Source organism: Podarcis melisellensis (assembly GCF_964234715.1).
Source record: "Podarcis melisellensis genome assembly, chromosome: 1".
Lineage (NCBI taxonomy): Eukaryota > Metazoa > Chordata > Lepidosauria > Squamata > Lacertidae > Podarcis > Podarcis melisellensis.
Window position 1 is genome coordinate 19,599,836 of NC_138528.1, and position 26,196 is coordinate 19,626,031.

Genomic DNA, 26,196 nt, shown 5'->3' on the forward strand with positions numbered 1-26,196 from the left:
TCTTTATTTATGCAAGCATCTTTTTTCACTGTGGTTTTCCAGACAGACTTAAATGTAACTCTTTTTCTTTTCTCAGGAGAAAAGATTTTGCTTTTTAGACCATGCCCATAGAAAACCAGTGATACCCAGGTCAGTGGAACAATATAAAGTTTGCAGTTGGGGTTTGTGTGTGTGTTTGTTTGTTTGTTTGTGTGTCTGTTAAAGAGAGGGCTTATTTTTAGGAGTTTGTCCACAGACAGCTTGCCAGGTCATGTGGCCAGCACGACTGATGAGCGCCGCACCCCATCGTCGCCTTTGACTGGACTTAACCGTCCAGGGGTCTTTACCTTTTACCTTTCCAGGAGCAGGGCCAGCCTAAGGCATTTTGCTCAAGATACCCCCTGCCACTCCCGGTAAAAGTACAGAAGCCAATTGGACAGTCAGCTAATTCTCACTTCAGTTTTGGCAATAGGGCAGTGAGCTGTGAACAGCAGCTGGTATAGGAAAATGGAAACAGACTGCGCAGCACACACAACTCCATCCTTCAGTACCTCATTGCTGCTCCTTGATCCCCAGCATTTGCTGCCTTGAAGCAGCTGCCTCACATCATCTCATGACAGGGCTGGCCCTGGTCAGGTGTTCAATTCCCTCTCTTGACTGCTTAACTTTAAGATGCTGTTCACTAACCCTCAGAACTTGCTTTGACACCGTTGTGTTTTGTTTGTTTGTTTGTTTGTTTAAAAAACTGCATCTTCCTTCTACAGATAGTATTCCCAGCCTGTTTGGGATCCTGTGAATAGTATAAGGTTGCTATGGCATCAGATTTGGCTTTATGACGAGGCAAAGCTCATTGAGAGTGAGGGCAAAACATGCTGAAGGTATGAAAGCTTTCTGCCCTGGGTTATTGTTTCGTTGTTTCTGTTACTATTTATTTGTGCTTTTATCTGGTGGTTTTTATCTTGTGAACTGCCCTGAGGTCTTTTGCTGATGGGCTGTATAGAGATCTAATAAATAAATAAGTCAGTCTGCAGGGAGGGAATTCTGAAAGAGAGGCGTTATTTCCTGAGGAGAGGGAAGTGTTCCCATTCCCTTTTGCTTCAGCCTAAGTTGTGACTGACTTGTTCCATTAATTTCAACAATATTTAAGTAAGGTCAACTAATTTTGGCTAGCTAAGCCCCACTGAAATAGTAGGACTTACTTCTTAGTAGATAGGAGGATAGGACTTCTAGTTTGTTTTTGTTTGTTTTTTGAAAAAAAACCCTCACAAAATTGAGTTTCAGTTTGAAAAACTAAGCATTATTATGTGATGTTGACATAAAAATCCTTTTTGGCATACGGCGGTCTTGGGAACCATGCTGCTGTGTTACGTAAATGGTAGAAATGGGTTTTCTTTTAGGCTTTGCTATAGACCAGGTGTTGCCACCATCCTGTCCTGTAGCTGTTTCTGAACTTCGGCTCCTGACTATTGGCTATGCTGGGTATGATGGGAGCTGTAGTCCATCATCTGGAGGTGAGGATTACAATGGCAGTGCCATTGGGGCAGGGCTTTTGGGTGAACGGCCATGGCCACACTCAACAGATTGAGCAGGAGTCATCTTTCCCCCGCCCAGTGCTGCATGGCTGGCTTGTTACATCTTGAAGTGAGTGAAGTACTACACACAATGAGACCATGAAGACCACTGTCTAAAATTACCTAAATGCACCACACTTACAAATTCTTAAGAGCTGGTGGCCAGTGGTGCAACAAGATCCATTTCCCCTTATTTAATGTTGACTCCTCTCTCCACTTTTTGCCTATAAATAGGGAAACACCCGTGTGCTTGTTTCAGCACACCTAGACTTCCTGCTAGACTCCAAAAAGCCCGTTGGATTTGAAGGAACCTGAATTGTTTCAGAGGCAGCTGTGTTTGCTATTGGACTCTTGATGTTTCTGTTCTCAATCTGTCCATTTGCAGAGATAGACAGGTTATTATAAAGACAACAAACATCTCCACAGTGCTTTCCTTCATAGGAAACAAACTCTTGCCAAAGTTGCCTTCAACTTCCCACTCCTCTGGAAAGCTTCATAGAAACGTTTCAAACATGTTGATAATTGAGAAAGGCAATACTAACCTTTCACTGTTGCATTATGCAACAGGATTTGTGGAGTGGAAGCATCGCAGATTTGTGGTTTGGACTACTGACTGCAACAAGCAAAAGACCCCAATTCAGCTATGTGCATCTGCAGCTCTAAAATAATGTTTCCCTGTATGAGAGATAGGAATGTCTGTGCTAAATTGCCAAAATTAATTGCATGTTCGGACCCAGAAACCTCCTCCCCCAAATAAATTCACACTTGACTCAAATTTTTGGTTTGGTTTTTGGCAGAATTTAGGTCACAACTTTATTGATTACAGAAAGTGACTGGTTTCATAGGCTCTGGTTTGACTAGCTCCCTGCCATGCAGGTAGCACTGACCCAGGGCACCAGCATAGGTCAGCCAAGGGTGAACACCTGGATAAGCAGAAAGCTGGGAACGGGCTAACTCTGCCACCCAAATGTCCCCCTGGACTCAGGCACGGGCACAACCCCCTCTCAGGGGTTGACCAAACCATCGAGTCCCCGGATTCCTTTAACAGAATACCCTTCACATAGGGATGGTGAGAGCGTTCTCCCATCCCTCTCACCTGAACCAGAGCCTATCTGCAATCTTACAAGTGATGATTTGCTACATGACAGGCGAAACCCAACAGCCAATCAGCCAAGTGCGGAAAATTCCTGCTGTGCCCCTGTCCCAACGACAGATGACACATGACGGCATAGCAAGGTCAAGCGCAAAATGCCCTAAAATTAGGGAGAGGTAGGTGGGTGTTCTGAATGTACGTGCTGAAAGAGGAAGCTCTGGGTCACGTGCATCGAACCGTTTGGACTGCATCCCATTGGCCAGATTGTGCCCAGCTTCGAGGAACCTACCAATGTTGTGGCTTACCAAATGTTCCCAACCACAACACAGGGTGTCGGTTGTCTAGGTCTCACCGCAATACGTGCCTTCTTTAAGGGAGGACCTGATATACAGTCTTTCTGTAGGCCAACTGGTGTCCAGTTCTAGGGGCAAAACTGAATGCAGCTGTCATTTCTAGATATTTGGCTCATCCTAGATATGCATTGCTTCTATAGCAATCCCAGACTTGCCCTATGCTATATCTCAGACAAGGTAATGGCAGCTATTGATTATGGTGGACTGAATCCCTATGGCTAAGCTGGTGAAACTAGTCGAATCCATTTACAACTGAGCCAAGAAGAGTAAGGACTCTCCAAAGGACTCTGGGAATGTCTCAAGTTAATGTGGAAAGATGCCACTAAGAGAAAGAGAGGTATTGTGGTTAGTGTTTGACTAGAACCTAGGAGACAAGGATTCAAATCTGAACCCAGTCATGAAGCTCATGGGGTGACCTTGGGCTATTTCACTATCTCTCAGCTTAACCTACCTCACAGGGTTGTTATGCAGATTGAATAAGGAGAGGGAGAAACATGTAGGCCACCTTCGAGCTCCTTGGAGGAAAAGGTGGGATACGAAAATATATATAGTTAAACAATTGGTGGATATCTTTTATCAATGATGGGTGCAAATTGCTTTAGTTTGTTGAGTAGCTTCATTTGTACAGATCATAATCTGTAGATCTATTACTCAGCAATTAATTAATTAATTAATTAATTACCAGCCAAAGGGTCTAATCCTTTCGGAATTTGATAACTGCTCCATTCCGTGCCAGGAAGGTAAGCCAACTGTACAATCCCTGGCCCTCAATCACTGCAATCTCAGTTATTCAGACACATCTCTCCTCTGACTGGTTCTGCCTTTCTCTAGATTCCACAAGTTAAAAAAAAGAAAAAGGGCTTGCCTTTTTAAGAGCTTCGAGAGGCTGTCATGGCAGATCCATTAATTCCTTTTGGCATTGCGAAAGTAGGTTTCACAGCTTATTAAGTGTGGGAACACACGGCAGGCGACTTCAGAGTCCATTTGTCCCATATTGATAGGGCTATTAGGATTCTCCTGGGGGCACGAAGGACATCTGTGGACATCCGGCGATGCACATCCAATGGACTGTCAGATGCATTTCAGCACTGGTCCCTAACACACACTTCCCAATTGTTACAGATAGGTAGCCGTGTTGGTCTGCCATAGTCCAACACGGCTACCTATCTGTAACTGGAACTATGGAAGGCACCACATTGAGCCGCATGAAATGGAAGTCCATCAACCAACTTCTGTTTCAGTGTATCTGAAGAAGTGTGCATGCACACGAAAGCTCATACCAAGAATTAACTTAGTTGGTCTTTAAGGTGCTACTGGAAGGAAATTTTTTTTTTTTGTTTTTCCCAATTGTTAGTAAGCCTTATGAATTATTAGTAGAATATCAACCACTATTTGTCTAACAGCAACTGATGCGGTAATATTTTCTATGAGAGATTATCTCATCGTAGCCAGTGCTGTGCACCTTGGACCTTCAAAATAATAATAAAGGAATAAGGAGTAGGCATAAAGAAGCAAAAGCAACCAAGTGTCTTGCGGCACCTGAAAGATGAACACATTTATTTACCATGGCACAGGACTTCATGGAATCATAAAACATAGGTTGAGTTTGTTGGATCAGGCCAGTGATCTATCCAGTTAAGCATTCTGTCCTCGCAGTGGCTGACCAGATGTCTGGGGGAAGCCTGCATGCTGGACCTCAGCACAACAGCACTTGCCATTCCCAGAAACTAGTCTTCAGAGGCAAGATGCCTCTGACAGTGGAGATAGAACACAGCCATTGTGATTAGAAGCTGTTGATAGCCTTGTCCTCCACAAATTAGTCCAATTCTCTTCTAAAGACATCCAAGTTGGTAGCTATCACTGCATCCTGTGGGGGTGACTTCTATAGCTGTCTACTTTTCACTTTTCTTGCGAGGAATCCTATTCGGAATAAGGGAATTTCCCTTAAAAAAAGGGAAACATTGACAGCTATGGTGAGTTCCATAGTTTAACTATGTACCATACATACCCTCCAACATTTCTCCAATGAAAACAGGGACGTCCTAAGGAAAAGTGGGACAGTCTAAGATCAAATCAGAAACCAGGACGGTTTCTGTACATCCTGGACTGTCCCTGGGAAATAGGAACACTTGCAGGGTCTGATTGTGTAAGACTCGTTCTTTCTTGTCTTTCCTGCCAGAAATCAACATGGCTACCTCTCTGGAACTGCATGAAGAATTTCTCTACAATGTGACCTGAAGAAGTAACATTTGTTTATTCCAGCTTGGATAATCATGGTGAGGGCCAAACATCTACACATAAGACCTCCAGCAGCAGAGGCAGTATGACTCTGAATATTGGTTGCTGGGAAGCAACTGTGAGGAACAGGCCAAAGCTTGTGAGCTTCCCACAGGCATCTGATCTAGATAGGCCATAGGCCTGATCTAGTTTGGCTCGTCTTAGGTTACATCCTTAAGGCCCTTGATCATGCAGAATTGCAGGCAGAGGTCATAGCCTGGTGGCAAACACATGTTCACAGAGTTAGTGTACATGGCACCTACCTGATATTCCTGGAAAACAGCTCTTATCTGCTCCTGTCAGCATGGTCAATGGTCAGGGATTCTGGGAGTATCTTGAGAGCACCACTTTGGATACCTCTGGTATAAAAGTCATGACTAGGTATGTCATACCCTCCAACACAATGTGGCCCAAATCTGGGATGCCATCTTCCAGGTCCAAAATCCTGCATGAGTCACGTGACCCACATGAGATTGTGGTCTCAGAAAAAGTGCTTTTCCAGGCATGCCACCCCCCCAAAAAAAAGTGTTTGGGGGCACTGCATGAGATTGCAGACCCCCGACAAAGTTTTTTCAACGAGAGATCTCGGTCCAAAATCACATCAGAGTAAGGCACCCAAAATGGCTGCCATACTCTCACAAGGGAAAAATGGGATGTCCCAGTTTTTCCCAGGGCAGTTGAGGGGGATGGACATGGCTAGAAGCAGTCCATTCTTCAAGCAGTGATTTGGATTTGGAGCAGCCATGCTAAACAGTTCCTCACTTTCCTCAGTTTTTAGCCAATTGCTTTCCATAGAGAGATCCACCCAAAAGAAACTCCTATCTGAAGAAGTGTGCATGCACACGAAAGCTCATACCAAGAACTAACTTAGTTGGTCTTTAAGGTGCTACTGGAAGGAATTTTCCTGTTTCTTGTCACTTTTGAATCTTATTATTTATAATCACCCAGATGAGCAAATTTAAATGTGTGTGTTGCTATAGGAATGGGGGGAGTTGGGGAAAGGAGGCAAAAACGAGTGTGTGCCCTTGCCAAGAAATGGTTAGCTGATGACACTGGGAGGTACGTACAACAAGAGAGTCAGATGCTTGCTTGTTCTTCCTACCTGATCAGCCCAGCTCATGTCTGCAGTGTCTTTCATTGTTTCCTTGAGAAAGTTCAGTCGAAAGAAGCCTTACCCCCGCCTCTTGCTTCCTGATACTTACTGTGTGTTTTAAAAGTCAACAAGACTTTAATTATACACCTGAGTCTAAGTCCATGCCAGCTTTGGGACGACTCTGAAACTCTTGGATTGTCCACCAAGCAGAGGAAGCATCCTTCATTTCCTTCCTTCTTGGTCTTCAACAAGAATTTCAAAGTCAGGAAACAACCCCCCCCTCCCTGTCATGGTCCCTCCAGACAAAGAGTATTCCAAGCAGTCTCTGGATGATTTTGTTTTCTCCATCACTGTTGCCAGGGGAGATGAGAGAAGGCAGCTGAAAACAGCCTGAAAATGGCGTGCTTCTTTGGAAACCTGCCAAAGGAAAGAGGTTGTTTTCTGAATCCTGCTGGAACACTTACGGCGGGTTGACTGTTTCCACTGCTTCCAAGAGGTTGAATGCCTTGCGCATAGCTGTGGCAACCAGCCTAAGAGAGTGATTCTTCAGTTTGCATCCACGGCCTTCCATTCTTCACTCAAAATGCTTCTCAGACTTCTTGGACAGGATGAGCCAGAAACACTGGGCTGCAAGACTCAGATGACATAGATGTAGGAGACATTTATTATTGCCGGGCCAAAGTCAAGGCGTCTTGACCATGTAATTCATTATAAGTGATGTATTCATGGGTCTTGGTACTGAGAATTATGGAGAAGTTCAGACGTCAAGCACTTTGTCACTTTAGCTCCTCACACATGCTAGTGAAAGTGTCTGCTGTTATTAGAGTTGGGCGGATCTGTCCACTTTTATTTCTCTCCATTCCTCACTTTTCCATTCTTCAGTTCATCACATTTCCACATCAGTTTGTGATTTTCTTTTAGAAGTCCCCTTGCAAAATATGCATTTTGGTGCATATTTTCCCCAATACACACATTTCTACAATCAATTCCCTCATGTATTTTTGCATGTTATTTTCACTAAGAGATGAATTTCTGCATGCTTCCCCCAAATACGTGCATTTTCCTATATTGAATTCAGAGAAATGGGAATTTTGAGAGATGGCTGTGTTTCAATTCACATATTTTAATTGCATTAAAACCCTAACTGAACCACTCCAACTCTTAATTATTATCAAGACATGGGATGTGCTGAAGGCAAAATTCCTGTATTGCAGAGGCAAGGCTGCTGAGGAGACTTCTGTGTAGGAAACAGTCAAAAATAAGGTCAAGAAGAATGGCAAGCTTCCTTTTTTATCTCCAAAAATAATGGAGAGAGCACAGGGGATTGGAAAAAAGAGTACTCCCCGAGGCGAGCCTCATGTTTATTCTGCTCATACAGGTCAAGATACCATCTTCCATATCCCATTTGGATTAATGGCAATGCACAACAGCAACAGGCTCTTGATAATGAAGGACTAGGAAGCAAATTTGCTTCCACTTTTATATATTTTTACCAGAGGCCCTAAATAAAGGAAAAGAAAAAGAAAATAAATTCAATTATTGCTGTACTTGTTCAACATCTGTTTTTACACATGCAGGACCCTTGTTTTCCGGTTAAAGGCTTCCTGAGTGAATCAAATTGCAGCGATCTTTTTAGCCCGAACACAGAAAAGCTTTTGGTAGGTAAATGGAGAATCCTAGAACTGGAGAGTTGGGAGGGATCCCAAGTGGATCAGCTACTCCACCCCCTGCAATGCAGGAATCTCAATAAAGAAATGAAAAAAAAATTGTCCAGTAGCACCTCAGAGACCAACTAAGTTTGTTATTCAGCAACTTCTTTTTCAAGTCTATATAAGAGAAGTTGCTGAATTACAACTTATTACTAAACTGAAAACTATGGAGAGACCTGGTCTGAATAGAGATATTGGATTCTTGTCTCATTATACATGCTAAAGCTATTTTTGGTCATCTGCATACCATCCCTTGCTTTTTCCTGTAGGAGTAATTGCAGTCATTAACAGTCATCAACTGGTTTACCACACCTATCAGCCATAACAACAACAACAACAACAACAACAACAATTTATTATTTATACCCCGCCCATCTGGCTGGGTTTCCTCAGCCACTCTCGGTGGCTTCCAACAAAACACTAAAATAAAATAACCTATTAAACATTAAAAGCTTCCCTAAACAGAGCTGCCTTCAGATGTCTTCTAAAAGTTTGGTAGTTATTTTTCTCTTTGACATCTGATGGGTGGGCGTTCCACAGGGCGGGTGCCACTACCAAGAAGGCCCTCTGCCTGGTACCCTGTAACTTGGCTTCTCGCAGCAAGGGAACCGCCAGAAGGCCCTCGGCGCTGGACCTCAGTGTCCAGGCTGAACGATGGAGGTGGAGACGCTCCTTCAGGTATACTGGACCGAGGCCATTTAGGGCTTTAAAGGTCAGCACCAACACTTTGAATTGTGCTCGGAAATGTACTGGGAGCCAGTGTAGGTCTTTCAAGACCAGTGTTATATGGTCTCGGCGGCCGCTCCCAGTCACCAGTCTAGCTGCTGCATTCTGGATTAGTTGTAGTTTCCGGGGCCAATCAATCACCCATTCCCACCACCCTTCTGAGAAATACCCCTCCCCACCCTCTCACTATATATAAGGGTCTGGTGACTTTTGCTTCAGTGTATCTGAAGAAGTTTTCATGCACACGAAAGCTTATACCCAGAACAAACTTAGTTGGTCTCTAAGGTGCTACTGGACAATTCCCCCCCGACTGCGTCAGACCAACCCGGCTACCTAACTGAATAAGGAAATGAAGATGTTACTATGCATGTTGTTCCATCAACCATGTTCCACACCAGTCTTTGGGATGAAGCACCCCCACCCCCAATAGGAGAATGTCTTGGTTTTAAAACAACCACCATACCCTGTCAATGGGAAGATACGTAATGTCCCAAACTAAGCCTTATGAGGAATGGTTGAAGGAATTGGATATGTTTATAGCCTGGAGAAGAGGAGACAGGCAGTGATATGGCAGCCATCTTCAAATATCTGAAGGGATGTCACGTGGAAGATGGAGCAAGCTTCCCCCCCCCCCTGCTGTCCAGAGGGTGGGACCTGAACCAATGAATTCAAATGACAAGAAAGGTGACTCTGATGAAACATTCAAAAAAACTTTCTGAGGATGAGAGCTGTTTGACAGTGGAATGGACCCTCAGAACGTGGTGGACTCTCCTCCACTGGAGGTTATTAAGCAGAGGTTGGATGTCCATCTGTCTTGCTTTAGTTGAGATTGCTGAATTGCAAGGAGCTGGATTAGATAACTCCTTTGGTCCCTTCCAACTCTAATTCTATGATTCTATGACATTGTGGAAGCCATAGATTCTGAATATGTTAGGTAAGCACTCTGTAACCCCAACACTGCCCAGTATGTGGGAAGCAGGGCTTTCTTTCAGCTGGAACTCACCAGAACTCAGCTCCGGCACCTCTCAGGTGGCCACCATGGCCATTCTAAGAGAGCGAGTTCATGATGAGTTCTGGCACCGATTTTCCTAGTGAAATCACATTGGTGGGAACCGTTACATGACATGACCCAAACAGTCTCCTTTGAAATGTTCTGTATATATTTGGCAGCAAGCTTGCACGCAAGTAGCTGATGGGCCCTTGCCTGTCGAGAAATTGATGCATTATTTATCCTTCCCAATGCACCACCAAATATGGAAATTTTTGCCATCACTGATGATTTAATGAGTTTACTAAAAGCTCATCTTTAAGCTCATTTGAGTGTTGTTGTTGTGGAAATCCACAGTCATGATTAATAACTGGAACCAACTACTCTATGGGCCTTGCGAAAACGTACCACCCACTTGCAGAATACAGAAACAGTGGGCAACATGGAAATTCAGCGCTGGCAGAATCCAGGAGGAATCAGGTAGCAGTGGGATTAGTGTCTCTCCCACTCACTAGAAGGCTTCAGTATCAGTTTGATTTTCTTCCTGCTTTTCCCTGTGGGGAAACCGGCAGACTATATAGTACAGAGAGAGCGCTAACTAGCAAGGGAGGCAGCCTGCATTGAAGGGGAACTGACACAAGGTAGAAAGTGAAGGTTTCAGTAACATTTCTTTCCTGTTGCTCAGCCTGAATAATAAAATGATGGTGGATGATGGCATTATATAGCCCAGGGATGTCCAACTTCAAAGAGACTGTGATATACTCCCACTAAAAAAAAAACTGGCAGTGATCTAACCATTGTATTGACCAAAGTTGTTGAGCTTTTTGGGGGGAGGGAGACCCAAGGTTGTTGATTTTTTGGGGGGAGGGGGCGATCAATCAGGATCACACGATCGACCAGAACATCCCTGATATAGCTCATCTGGGTCTGTTTTATGTTCCTTTTCCTGCATCTGAATATTGTTGACCCAAGTGGAAAGGGTACATCAACTCCTTTCAGGTCTGTTCAGATGTGTCCGATGGAAGGGCAGTCTTTCTCCAGGGCTTCCTTCACATCCCCTGAGACTGGGCAAGTGTGTGCTGTGGCAACTGGCCACATCTGTTGCTTTAAATGTGCATAGTTTGTGCACATTGAGACTAATTTACTTATTTATTATTTACCGCAGCTGCTTATATACTGCTTGATTGTGGAAGTTTCTAAGGAGTGTATTAAAAGCTGGCTCCTCTGGCTTCTTCATTAAGAAAAATCATAAGTATTGCAGAGAGTTGGGCTGGATGACCCTTGGGGTCCCTTCCAATTCAACTGTTCTGTGGTTCTATGATTCTAGACAAATCAGAACTGTTTCCATCAACATCACACTACTTTTAATTAATGACACAGAACTGGGTACTCTCTCTCTCTCTCTCTCTCTCTCTGTGTGTGTGTGTATGTGTATGTGCTTGCGCACACTTTCACTTTAAGAGCAGGGTAGGTTTTATGCTAAATATGGTGCAGGAAGGGAAATGCATAATGGGAGTGGAAGAAGCACTGTCTGCCTTTAGCACAAGCTGGAAAATTAAAAATGGAGTAACAAAAAATAAGCAGATAGTTTCTCTGCATGGTACAAATTGGTACAATTAGGATCCATTTCAATCAGGTTTAAGGCCCACCTATGAAATGCCTCCACTGTGGGGAGGCCCAACAAGGTGTGGCCCCTCAAGATTTGGTATCTATCTATCATCTATCTATCTATCTATCTATCTATCTATCTATCTATCTATCTATCTATCTATCATCTATCTATCTATCATCTATCTACAGTATCATCTATCATCTATCTATCTATCTATCTATCATCTATCTATCTATCTATCTATCTATCTCTATCTATCTATCTATCTATCATCTATCTATCTATCTATCTATCTATCTATCTATCTATCTATCTATCTATCTATCTATCTATCTATCTATCTATCTATCATCTATCATCTATCTATCTTCTATCATCTATCTATCTATCATCTATCTATCATCTATCTATCTATCTATCTATCTATCTATCATCTATCTATCTATCTATCTATCTATCTATCTATCTCTATCATCTATCATCTATCTAGCTATCTAGCTATCTATCTATCTATCTCTGTCTATATCTATCATCTATCTAATCTATCATCTATCTATCATATACCTATCATCTATCTATATCTATCTCTATCTATCTATCTATCTATCTATCTATCTATCTATCTATCATCTATCATCTATCTATCTATCTATATCTATCTATCATCTAGCTATCTAGCTATCATCATCATCTTCTATCTTTCTTTTATCCATCCATTCATCTCCTTCACTTCCTTTCCTGTGCAGGAAATTCTGTGGCCTTTTAGAAAATGTCTTTCTATGCCTTTCCTTGAATCACACATCCAGAGACCAGTTTAGGGTGGGGGTGGGGGGACTATGCATGGTATCAGTGTGACTCACCAGGGCCAATTTGACTGCAGAATGAGGACTTCAGTTAGAAGGTACAAACCCAGCAGCCGTAGCTATCTCATCACTTGTGCCATCGATTCCTTTTAAAGATAAATGCACATTATTTTTTCATTTAGTTTGCAACCTGCCAACCATACAGGAAAGACTAGGAAACTATTCAGGCAGATCAGGACACATTAATTCAGAAATACAAGGGTATTTAGACATACAAGTTGGAAGGTCATGGAGTTGGGGACATTCTTGGCTTGAGGCAAGTTAGTTCTATTTAATGGTGGAGGGGAAAGGGGAATGGAGGCCCCATTCTTATTCCTTGGCAAAAAAAAAAATACCTCAGTCCCTTCCTATTTCATTTTCCTGTGAAACCTCACCACAGCAGAAAGAGACCCGTTTGCACAAGCCGAGATTCTTTCCTACTGTTCAACCCAGGAAAGAGAAATTCTTAATGAGGAATGGTTGTTAACAGGCCTGATTTTCCTCTCCGTTGGATCAATTTTACACTGGCATAGCTCAGATGAACTCCACCGAGCTGTGCAGCGTAATGGAGTGTGGAGTGTCTGGCCCGAAGCCCTTTAAACAAGCTCGGTGCCATTTCTTTCACTTGTATCTAATAAAATTAGTAAGATTTAAATCTGTGTCGGGGGAAATTCCTCAAGCAAAGAACACTGTAAGATGTTCGTCGCTTGGTTCACGGTTGCACCCAATAAATAAATGTTGCCTTACTTGGGTCCTGCCAATATTTCTGAGCTACAGTGGAAAGGCAAGGCTGGCTTGGTTATCAAGTTATTAATGGTCAAACGCTCATCTGGGTTTGCGACAGAGTGATGCAGGAGGCTGCCTAAGACGACAACACTTTATAAGGAAGAGAGCTCTTGTGCTCTGTTATCAGGCGGAAGGAATGCCGTGCTGCCTTGTTGCATCTGCTTTCATGGCTCAAAACCAGCATAAGAGAAAGAAAGGCAGGGAATCAGAGAGATGTTTCATGTGTATCATTTGTACTTGGGAAGGGATTTATCAGTATACAGTTTTGCACACAGCATTGCTTATAAATAGTACACATGTGTCTGAAATCGGAGAACCTGTGGTTCTCCTGATGTTGATGGATTCCATCTCCTATCACCTCTGGTCATGGGACATGATGGCTGGGTCTCATAGGAATTGGCGTTCATCAACATCTGGAAGGCCACAAGGTCCCCAGATCTGCTGTATGTTCCAAGAGCTCTTACTCGTACTGCCTCTCTTAAACAAGACTAGAATTGGTGCAGGAAACTCCTACCTTTGAAGCTGACCTGGAAACCACAACTAATCCAGAATGCGGCAGCTAGACTGGTGACTGGGAGCGGCCGCCGAGACCATATAACACCGGTCTTGAAAGACCTACATTGGCTCCCAGTACGTTTCCGAGCACAATTCAAAGTGTTGGTGCTGACCTTTAAAGCCCTAAACAGCCTCGGTCCAGTATATCTGAAGGAGCGTCTCCTCCCCCATCGTTCTGCCCAGACACTGAGGTCCAGCTCCGAGGGCCTTCTGGCGGTTCCCTCACTGCGAGAGGCCAAGTTACAGGGAACCAGGCAGAGGGCCTTCTCGGTAGTGGCACCCGCCCTGTGGAATGCCCTCCCATCAGATGTCAAAGCGATAAACATCTACCTGACATTCAGAAGACATCTGAAGGCAGCCCTGTTCAGGGAAGTTTTTAATATGTGACATTTTAGTGTATCTTTCATCTTTGCTGGAAGCCGCCCAGAGTGGCTGGGGAAACCCAGCCAGATGGGCGGGGTACAAATAATAAATTATTATTATTATTATTATCCCAACTCCACTCAGATGCAATTAGGTCCAATGGCATGTTGATGGCATCCATCTGTCTCAAGAGACAGTGGAGTGCACCTCTGGGGGGGGACGTCAAACTGCTGAGTTAGCAACACCAAAGTGAACTCCCCGGGGCACAAGCCTGGGCACTGTGTATGGGGTTCCTGGGCTGCCCAAATGACAAGACCCCCCTCTTGGCCTCACTGATGCAGTCCCAAGGAAAGGGTGCAATATGTTTGGCACCAGCTTGGCTGCAGGAGTTGCTGGAAGGGTTATACAAGATTCCCTTGAAAATGACCCAGCTTACTCAATGACAGCCGCCCATTACTCCCAGATAAATACTCCCAGAAACCCACAAATGCCTCTCCCTCTTCCTGGCAGTGAAAAACATTACATGTAGACTAACCATTTGTTGCCCTTGCATGAAACTCAAAAGCAGCTGCGCGGGGCGGACAGCCAACTCTGCCAAATGGTAGGGTCGGCCCTGGGCTGCTTTGAGATGAAGGGCAGGATGTAAATTTCATAAATAAATGAGAAACCATAGAAACCACCATACACTACAGAGGATAAAGAAGCATGCTCTTGAGCACGCACTTGAAATATGAAGTGAATATATTTTTGCAAAATGGCCACCTTCAGTGGCTCCGAAGAGCTAGAAAGAGAGAGGTTGATGATTTCAAGGGAATTTAGGCCAAGCAATTAAGTTGCAATCCTTTCAGCCCTGAGAGGATTTTTTTTAATAAAAAAAAGACACTCGGAAAATGACAAGTGGCATTTTAATTGTGTGGCAGCCAGCAGGGTTGACATACTAATAGGTATTATTCTGAGGAGAATAAAGTGAAGCAGGAAAGTCAAGGGAATGTTGCCTGCAAACAGGGCTGTTTAGACAGCTGTTAAATTCAGCTGCTAGCATCTTCTCTGAGCTTTGCAGGTTTCAACCACATGGGGATTTTATGACACAGCTGACAGGTCTGAGGAGTCCCTCTGTGCTCAGGCACTCTTTGAGGGAGTCCTGTTGGGGACAGAGTCTAACTCTGAAGCTCACAGCATTTCATCTAAGCTCTGCTGTTCATAAAGGTGTGAAGAGAAAATAAGGGTTCTGTGGGCACATTGGTGGCACAGTATTTGCCTTGCATGCAGAAATCCCAGGTTCAGTCCATGGCATCTTCAGTTAGATTTGGGAGAGGTGTCTGTCTGAAACCCTGGAGAACTGTGGCCACTCAGAGCTAAACAAATCAGTGGTCTGACTCGGTAGATGATAGCTTCCTGTCTAAGAACTTTTACAGTCTTGTTGAAACAAGAATGGAAAAGACACCGGAAACTCCTGGTTGCCTGGTGAGTTCCCGCCTCCCACCAGTAGAAATAAAGACACATGACACCATTATTTTAAGTTAATGGGCTAAAATTGGTCACAACTTTATTGGTTACAGGTAAAGAGCGGTATTGGCTTAGGCTTAGGCGGTATACGACTATCCGGCTTCAGCCTGATTGCTTGAAGACTGTGAAGGGTTAACACCAGCAGGGGGAGCCCTGCTGATGCACATCAACAAGGGATTCCCCTGGGGTCACCGCTCGGGGGGGGCGCTTTAGGCCCTGGCCTCCATAGGCCTTGGACGAGGCCAGGCCCCCGGAATCCTTTACTGGACTACCCTTCAATATTTGGGGGAGGTGATGGTGCTCCCCCCCCAACACATCTACATAACAATACCCCTACCAATGCCTAACTGCCAAAACCAAAGGAGTTGTGACGATTTGCTACAAGGTAGGCGAAAAACCAAATGGCTGGTGCTAATTTGCCAAGTGGAAAAAATTCCTACCAGGCCCCTTAACAGCGGCCAACCGAGGTCCATAGCAAGGTCAGAAGGGGAACCTTAAAGGGCGGGTGGGTGGGAAACCTCAGCAGCTGAGCGGCAAAAAGAGGGAGATCCTGGGGCCGCGCTTGCCGATTGGCTGGCTCAGGGGCAGCCCTGAGGATTCCCCTGATCAGGCGGGGGCTGCAAGCCAGGCTCCGCGCACGTGTTGGGGGTGTGAAGCCCGCAACACCACCTCCTCCCGAGGTTGGAAGTGGCTTTCCACTCAGATGCAACTGAGTCCAGTGCCATCTAGTGACTAAACTATATAATGACACTATCCACCCAATCCCCATCAACAAAAAAAGAGAGACACATACCCAGAGGTACCAGCTTGTGAAGGTCATTGGGGGATCTGACGTCGTGCATGCGTGAAGTCACCTGTGACATCACACACATGCAACATCAGGATGTTGGGAGGAGTCGGGGGCAGAGCCAAATGCAGTGGCCGCACGGCTTCAACAGCCAGTGGCGGCTCCTCCTCCTGCCACCACCACTGACAGGAGGAGGAGAAGAAGGAACCGACCACTGAAGCCACACCACGCTTGGCTCTCCACTAAGCTTCCTCCAGCTCTGATTTTTTGGGACATTGCGGGGTCACGGCCCCTCCAAAGGGCTCGGCCCCCATGAGTTGGTACCCCTGCACACACCTATTTCATTGGGGCCCAGGTGAGCATCAGAATGTAAACACACAGTTAACGTAGATAAGGAGCAGGCAACCTTTTTGGCTCCGTGGGCCAGATCCTTATCAGGATCAGCCTTGCAGGTCACATTTGACAGGTGGTAGTGCCGCCTACCTTTCTGTTTCCATGGCATCAGAATGATGTCACATGCAATGCGCTTTGAAGTCCTGCAACAGGTTCGTGGCCTTCTTCATGTCCACTGTGATGGACAAGCAAAACTCCACCCAGACCAATTACTCCAAGTTGCACAATGAAACAAAACCGACACGCATTAGAGTTCTTAAGTGACATAATCTAGCGGTATCATGGAAGTCTAGGAAGGTGGGGGAAACAGGTTTACAATTTTTAAAACAGAATAATGCAGCAAATTGTAGACAATTGAATTTAAAACTGGGAAAATGAGGAAGGGAGAGTTTTACCCCGTCCCAATTACCGTATTTTTCGCTCTCTAAGACGCACCAGACCACAAGACGCACCTAGTTTTTGGAGGAGGAAAACAAGAAAAAAAATTCTGAATCTCAGAAGCCAGAACAGCAAGAGGGATCGCTGTGCAGTGAAAACAGAAATCCCTCTTGCTGTTCTGGCTTCTGGGATAGCTGCGCAGCCTGCATTCGCTCCATAAGATGCACACACATTTCCCCTTACTTTTTAGGAGGGAAAAAGTGAGTCTTATAGAGCAAAAAATACGGTAGTTGTTCTTTCCCTTTTATTCCCTCTGCCCACTCTGGCTTCCACTGAATTATAAGCAAGAAATAAAAATCCCAGAACCACTTTTACTTGTCCAGCTGAGAGGCCCTGGTCATCCATTAAAAGCTGTCTTCTCAATGTCAAGAAATGAAAGTTTCAGGTGTTCCGATGGTAGTTATGTTCCTTGGCTCTAATGAATCGGAATGGCAACTTTGCAGCAAGCTCTCCAAAATACTTTGCAGTGATGAGTGCTGTATTCACCAAAACATCCCTGTGGTAGGGCGCATCCTGTAGCTTGCATAAGTAAAGCATTAACACATTTCAAAAATAAGAGAGGAGAACATCAAACGTCCATTAACAAGGAAATCTTGAAGATTCTAGCTTTTTATAAGTGCTGAGCATCACATTAAAATTCATGTGGCTGGGAGCGTAAGGGGAGGAAGGTGGAGTGCTATCGGACAATGTAATTGTCTGCAGAAATGCATATTGTAAAGGAGGCTAATGAAATCTCAAAGATTAAGCTAGTGGTGTCCCCAATTTTTGTGAGGTTCAATATTTGTGTTTGAAATGCCCAACAATAATTAGGATGGTTAGTCCTCCTTTTCTTTTCTTTTTGCACTACAGATCCCATAGTGCTCCTAGTTTTGGCAGAATGATTTCGTTACTATGATATCACTTGAGGAGGACATCATTTATTTAAAGGTGTGCAGTCAAAGGTATTCTCTTTTCTTCTTGCTGAGAGCTACGTTGGGCATAGTATTTGTTAGGGGTGTGCATCAGCTATGTGTGTAACCCTAATAACTAGGCAAATTGGGGCAGTTCTGGGCAAACTCTCATGTTCCTCAGCCAGGCCACTCCATTAACAAGGCATCTCAAACGGGGCGAGGGAGTCCCCAACTTTTCAAGTCACTCAGTTGCCTTGGTTTTTCCAATAAGTCAAATGGTTGACTGATCTCATGTTTTCGGTTTAAGTGTTGGTTGAGTTTTGTTACTGCTTAGAATTTGCTTATTGTACTGGCATTTTTACCTATTACATTTTATGGTTTTAGGATGTTGTTATATGCCACTCTGGGTACACTTAGTAGAAGAGTGGGATATCATTTTGGTTGATGCTGTTGCTGTCATGGTGTTGACCTGCAGAGTACTGGACTGAGTAGGTAAAGTTTCCTGAGTGTTAGGGCACATCCACACATTTGCCCCACACTCTTGACCCACACTTTCTAGGCCCAGGTCTGGGTTTTTCTAGTCTGTGTCTGAGTGCTCTATTTTTTGCCCTGCCACTTTCCCCAGGAAAACCCAATCTTTACCATTGAATTGGAGCAAACAGCATTCAGGTTTTTCAGCAGATAGATAGATAGATAGATAGATAGATTCTTTATTGTCATTACACAAGTGCAACATTGCACAAGTGCAACGAAATTGGATGCCATCCCTTAAAAACAACAAAAGCAAAACAACAACAACAACCAAACAAACCACATTCCAGCCACACCCACACCCACACCCATCAAACTCCCAGGTCACACTATCGAGTTACAGCATTCAAAAAGGCCACAGCTCTTGGGTAGAAACTATTTTTCAGTCTATTTGTCCTTGACTTGATGTTTCTATATCTCCTGCCAGAAGGCAGTAGTGCAAACAGACTGTATCCCGGGTGAGATGAATCCTGCAGGATGTTGTTTGCTTTCCTAAGACAACGGGAACCGTACAGTTCTTCCAAAGATGGGAGAGGATGCCCAATAATCCTTTGGGCTGTGGTTATGACCTTCTGGAGCACCTTCCTCTCCCTAGCTGTACAACTGGAGAACCAAGCACAAATACAGTATGTGAGAATGCTCTCTATGGAGCCTCGGTAGAAGGACACCAGCAGTCTCTCACTCAGATTGTTCGTCTTTAAAAGTCTGAGGAAATAAATTCTCTGCTGGGCCTTCTTCACCAGAGCAGTGGTATTTGCGCTCCAAGTCATGCCCTGATCGATAGTCACTCCCAAAAACCTGAATTCCGCCACCCTCTCCACCCGTTCCCCGTTGATATACAAGGGCTGAATGTCCGCCTTTTTTTCCTGTAATCCACCACCAATTCCTTGGTCTTAGCCGTATTAAGAGCCAGATTGTTCTCTCCACACCAAACACAGAGCCGCTCCACCTAGTCCCGATAGGCGGACTCATCCCCTCCTGAAATGAGCCCCACCACCGTAGTGTCATCAGCAAACTTGATGATGTTGTTGCTGGAATAGATGGCTGTACAGTCATACGTATAGAGAGTATAGAGCAGGGGACTCAACACACAACCCTGTGGTGAGCCGGTGTTAAGGCTAAGGGCTGTGGACATATGTGACCCTACTCTAACCCTCTGAGAACGTTCTGACAAAAAATCCAAAACCCAGAGACAGGTGGAGTTGGAGAGTCCAATCGCCTCTAGCTTGGACACCAGTCTATGGGGGAGGATAGTGTTAAAAGCAGAGCTAAAATCCACAAACAGCAGCCTCACATAACTCCCCGGCTGCTCCAGATGGGACAGATTGCTGTTTCCTCTGGTTCAACTATAATGAGCGGGTTTTCATGAATCTGGAAAGCCCAAACCTGTGCTGAGAAATGCAGAGAAAAGGTAAGTGTGGATGATCCCTTAGATCAGGGATCCCCAAACTCAGACCTCCAGATGTTTTGGGACTACAACCCCCATCATCCCTAGCTAACAGGTGCAGTGGTCAGGGATGATGGGAATTGTAGTCCCAAAACATCTGGAGGGCCGAGTTTGGGGGTGCCTGCCTTAGATGAACAACAATTTGTGGTTTGCAAAAGCAGAGCCGGCCAGCCCTGCCAAACAGCTCCCACCATTCGCTTGGATCCCATCAGTAAGCCTGCTGCCCTCGGCTACCTTGAGCAATGTTATCTCATTGCCACTGTTGAGGTAAGGTTGGATTCTGCCAGGCTGGGTACATCCTGTACAAGGAATGGGTGTGTGTGCATGGCACCCTGTGCTTTGTAAAATGTATTAAGCTTGTGCAAAAAGTACAGCAGAAATTTCAGGCTGCCCTTGGCCTGAAAGCGAGATGAGCGCCGCAACCCCATAGTCACCTTTGACTGGACTTAACCATCCAGGGGTCCTTTACCTTTTTTTATCTTACAGTAGAAGTTATTATGCCCGAGAGCAAATTCAGGGAGACCACAATAAGCTGTTCATAGAGTCGGTCTGCAGGCATAAAGGTCGCTGCCTTCAAAGCAACATTCTTATGCAACATTTCTCTCCAGTGTCGACTGGCAGCACCTGAAACCAGAGGAATAAAACTCACCACAGGAGCACAGGAGTTTCAAGTGCACTTGAATCTTAAATGCGTTTGAAATGTTGAGAAAATGCTTCACTTCATTCTCTTTCAATCACCAGCAACTTGATACAAGTTCAGGTAAGTGGAACTGGTGTTCTCCAACTCAGACTCCTTGAGAAAAATGAGAAACGGAAACAGCGGTTTCCTTCTGTGCTTGACAAGGGGTTTCAGAACCAAGCATAAACAGTATGCGGAAGTTTAGATCCCTGTTTCACACCACAAGGATCCTAATTCAAGCCCTAGAACAGTGGTCAGGAATTTGTGGCTGTCCATATGTTGTGGGACTCCAACAACTATAATCCCTGATTATTGATCATGCTTGCTGGGAGCTGATGGGAGATGGACTCAAACGACATAAGAAAGGCCATAGGTTTGTCACTAACCAATATAATTGTTTAATGTACGTTGAAATGGGAATTACATAATGTGCTTGCATTACATACTGTAAAGCATGGCTGGAAGTTGCCATGAAGTTGAAGAAGAGCCTACCAGCTTAATCATTAATGGAGTTGTGTAACGGAACTGTATCTTTGTGGCTCTGTCACAAGGTCATTAGCTTACAGTCACATGAAAAAAATAGTATTTCAGGTCTATGCATATGCTAATCTGGTAGGCATCCATGCTGGGTGTGGTGCTCCTTTTGTTCTAAGCTACCAAAGAGAATGGATGTGCATTTCCCTGTCTCCAGCAAACAGCCTGAGGCTAATAGAGGCTGCAATGGAGAAGAGAGAGAGAGAGCTTTGTTTTTTAGCACAGAATGCAACATATATTTAATGCAATATGCCTTTTGCTGGGATCAGTACAGTGGTACCTCGGGTTAAGAACTTAATTCGTTCTGGAGGTCCGTTCTTAACCTGAAACTGTTCTTAACCTGAGGCACCACTTTAGATAATGGGGCCTCCCACTGCCACCACACTATTTCTGTTCTCATCCTGAAGCAAAGTTCTTAACCCAAGGTACTATTTCTGGGTTAGCGGAGTCTGTAACCTAAAGCGTCTGTAACCTGAAGCATCTATAACCCAAGGTACCACTATATAAGAAATATGAAGCTAACTGGTTGCAGTTTTTATTGTTTTAAGTTGTTTTGAAATTAAGTCCTGTGAGTAAAGCTTTGGAACCATATTTTTGGACTGGATAATTTTTATTTCAGCATGAGAGTCAGTATTTATTCACCCAGTAGCTTCCGCAAGTGCAATATTAATAATCTCAATACCTACTGCCCTCAAGCCCCTTGCTGACACCATTCTGTGCTGCTGAATGTGGGTCTGAACGTGGAACTCAGCACCCCAAGGTCAGGCGGACTTCATAAGTGATCTTTGTCAAGGTAGGAATCTACAGCACTTCCAAACTGCAGGCAAAGAAGAATCCACCAATCTGAAGCACTTCTTGCACACAATATGTTATGGCTGAACAACAACAACAAAAGGCCTGACCTTTTAAAGATGGCAAGTCACCGATTGTTACTCCAGGGAAGTGGACTTTTTTTGCTTCTTACTCATTGGTTCCCAAGATACATACCTCTCTGGACGAAGAAGAAGCTGGTCCTCACATGTATTATTTTGTAGTGGGGGATAGAAGTTCTTGAAGGAATGTGAACAGACAGCTCTCTCCAGAGGCAAGCGCTGGAAAGGCCACTGTTGAGGTGAGCCCATAATGCACAGCGCCACTTTGAGAGGAAGCAGAACTAGAAATGGAATTTCCACGCTTTCTGCCATCATATATAGCAGCCTACACCATGCTGTCTGGGGCTGATGGGAGTTGTAGTTGAAAACCTTAGTGGGCATCAGGTTGGCGAAGGCTACTATATAATCTAACAGTGAACCTAGTTCTCCAAGTGTTGCACATTTATGCAACTAAGAGGCACTACTCACATACAAAAGGGAAGTGTCGACAGGACTGGAGAAAATCTACATTTTTACAAAAATACAAACATTCTTTAGCGGGGGAAATGCTAAGAGGGTGATACACAAACTGTCCAATGGGAACTGAGCATCCTCAGGATGCCGACTGACTGTTGGGGAGGCATGGGGGGAAAGGTAGGGATTAAGATGGAGTACTCTGAAGAGGAGCCTTCCACATGGCAACATTTTGGTAATAACCAGAGACGAAGGCCAGAATTCTGCACCCTGATGAGCAACAGCTCAGAAGGTTGTGGCAGCCAACCTTAGAACTGCATGCATGGATCTCTTATATAGCCAAAGCATACATTAAATAAACATACTCCCGCTATCTTTGAAAATTCTGGCAAAGGTTGTCTTTTGCAGAGAAGCCTACATCCTGCAACAAGCACAGAAGCTAAAAAAAAGGGGGGGTTCCTCCTATTTGGAAATCCTAGAGTGAATCGTACTTCTCTGGCTGCTATGGTGTTTGCAGGAAGAAAAAAATTGCCTTAGGAGTTGGAGGAGCCCTCCCCTGACCTTAGTTACCATCCAGTAACTAATAGAAAACGATAACAGAACCAGTCATAAATTACAAATAGATGGAAAGTGAATGAAGGTCAAAAAGCCAGACACATCTTAAGCTTCCCAGAAGAGACATGTAAACATGCTGTCACAGCTTCATGAATACAATATTAATGGTTATTACAGCACAAAATAATGGGCCTTATGACTATGCACAGAATCACCAACCACTTTCATTAAATTCTTTTTATGATGCTTCCCGTCTCTACTTCCTCCTGATTAACCCGAACATAATCTAAAAACTAAAAATACAGTGGTACCTCGGGTTAAGAACTTAATTTGTTCTGGAGGTCCGTTCTTAACCTGAAACTGTTCTTAACCTGAAGCACCACTTTAGCTAATGGGGCCTCCTGCTGCCGCCGCGCCACCACGGCACGATTTCTGTTCTCCTCCTGAAGCAAAGTTATTAACCCGAGGTACTATTTCTGGGTTAGCCGAGTCTGTAACCTGAAGCGTCTGTAACCTGAAGCATCTGTAACCTGAAGCGTCTGTAACCTGAAGCATATGTAACCTGAGGTACCACTGTAAGGGCAAGGACAAAATTGTATAATATAACAATACTGAAGCTATAATCAGTTATGACCCCATTGTTGTATGGATGCAGGAAACAGGAAGGCCAGTGAGCCAGAGGCGTAAGAGTGGTTTGAATGAACCTATATCAGAAGGGGGATGTGTGCCAGACGCACTGAGGGGAAGGCTAATGAGTCAAGGCCCACACAGAATTGATCCCAAAGCTCCATGTTGGATTAGTCAACAGCAAAGTTCATGAATCAATAAGTGGTTACAAGGCTGTGCGTAATCTGCATTAAGGAAATGGATCAAAATTCTGCACCCAGAAGCTTGTGGCTTGCATATTGTGTGCTTAGTTTTTCATCATTCTTTGTTTCCTGAAATACAACTGTATGCATGAAATGTTCAGGGGGTGGGGGACACCGTGTGTGTGTGTGTGTGAGAGAGAGAGAGAGAGAGAGAGAGAGAGAGGTGTCTTCTGTGGCATCCCCCCCCCCCGATTAAATTGCTTCCATGTATTTCCATACCCTTCAACATTTCTCCTTTGAAAATAGGCACATCCCATTCCATAATGATATTTTTACTGTTTATAACCCACACATCTTACTGGGTTGCCCCAGCCACTCTTGGCAGCTTCCAACATATATAAAAACATAATAAAACAGTAAACATTAAAAAAAACTTCCCTAGAGGGTTGCCATATTTTGAAGAGCAGAAAAGAGGACACATTTGCCGACTTCTACTTTTAACTATGGATCACTATGATGACTCTACCCGTGAAAAAGAGGACGTGTCCTGGGAAAAGAGGACACATGGCAACCCTACTATACAGGATTGCTTTCAGACGGCTCAGGGGTCGGATAACTCCATACCCTCCAACATTATTCCAATGAAAATAGGGACATCCTAAGGAAAAGTGGGACATTCCAGGATCAAATAAGAAACTAGGGCACCTTCTCTAAATCAGGGATGTCTCTGGAAAATAGGGAGGGTCTGTATTCCCCCCCATTCAAACAGTAAACACCAGCTGGAGATGGAGGGATTATTAAGAGGGAAACAGTGTGAGGAAAATGGATAAAATGTCTCCTTCCTCCAAGATTAACAACAGCAACCACCACCACCACCACCACCACCATTTCAGTTTTTTAAACAAGTAAGGTAGTCAAGTCATAGATCTTCTGCCTAATGTGTAGTCTGGCCCTGAGCGAATTCCACTTACGAAATCCATGTGTCTGACTCCTCATGTAACATCTGGATGGGACGCAGTATGTGTCACATTCATGCAGATATATTTTCATCTCATTTTTCAGCTGAACACTGTCTTTTCCCAAAGTGGCTCACATCAGTTCTAAGGGCAGGAGAGAGAAGCCCTTGCCCCCAGGCTCACACAATAAAAAGAAGAGAAGGGCAGTGGTGGGAAAAGTTAGAGGAGGGAGACCAGTTTGACAGCACCAGAACAATGTAGTGAGTTGTCCGCAGGCCTTTGTGTACATCCATCTAGGGCCAGGCTTATCTTCCCTTGATGGTGGTCTGGCTTGAACTGAGCGGCTACAGCTGACTCAACAGACCCTTGTTCCTCTGGCTGGAAGCTGAGATGGGCTTCCCCACACTTCTTCAGCCGCAGGACAACAGGCAGTTGAAGCAGAGCATTCTATTCTCTCCATTGTGAAGTGGGGAAGCAAGCACCTTTGGTTGATGTGCGGGCCCAGGTTCTGTCTTCTTGTTGCTGTGAGGCAGGAGGTACAAACTCCAAGTGGTCCATGATCTCCTGACTATAGAGACCACAGTGTGCTCTGTAGCCAGAAGTGGCTTAAGGATGGGGCAGAGTTTCCCAGTTGCCTGTTTCCCGGTTGGTGGGACACTGTTGCTTATCAGGAGTTAGAAGGGTGGTGCAGTGGGGAGATTGGCTTGGTGCAAACCCAATAGCAGGAGGACTGGGCGGACTCCACTGATACATTTGCACTGTGCCAACTTCCCCTTGCCCCTCTCCCATATGGAAAACATCAGGGACCCACTGTGCAAACCAATTGCAGCTGCTGCCCCAGGGCAAATGAGAATTTGTGGAAAGGTGAGGGAAGAAGGAGGAGGAGGAGTTGAGCGTGCAATCAGAGAATGTTTTGAACGTGAACCTTTCAACACAGACTATTGTTGCTGTTGTTGTTTAGTCGTGTCTGACTCTTCGTGACCCCATGGATCAGAGCACGCCAGGCACTCCTGCCCTCCACTGCCTCCTGCAACGTGGTCAAAATCATGTTGGTAGCTTCAGTAACACTATCCAACCATCTCGTCCTCTGTCATCCCCTTCTCCCTGTGCCCTCAATCTTTCCCAACATCAGGGTCTTTTCCAGGGAGTCTTCTCTTCTCATGAGGTGGCCAAAGTATTGGAGCCTCAGCTTCAGGATCTGTCCTTCCAGTGAGCACTCAGGTCTGATTTCCTTCAGAATGGATAGGTTTGATCTTCTTGCAGTCCATGGGACTCTCAAGAGTCTCCAGCTGTTAATTGGCCAAAACTCATATCATAAGAGCCTGTTGAATCAGGCCAATGGCCCATTTAGTCCAGCATCCTGTTCTCACAGTGGCCAAGCAGATGCCTCAGTGGCAAA

The 26,196-nt window shown here is 44.7% G+C and overlaps 1 protein-coding gene across 1 annotated transcript in view; it reads right to left on the reverse strand.

Annotated features, from left to right (window-relative positions):
* The window catches only part of LOC309378999 (uncharacterized protein), a gene marked incomplete at its 5' end in the record, with an annotated part of 437,816 nt that overhangs the window by 119,596 nt on the left and 292,024 nt on the right, over window positions 1-26,196 (reverse strand). The window lies entirely within an intron of this gene.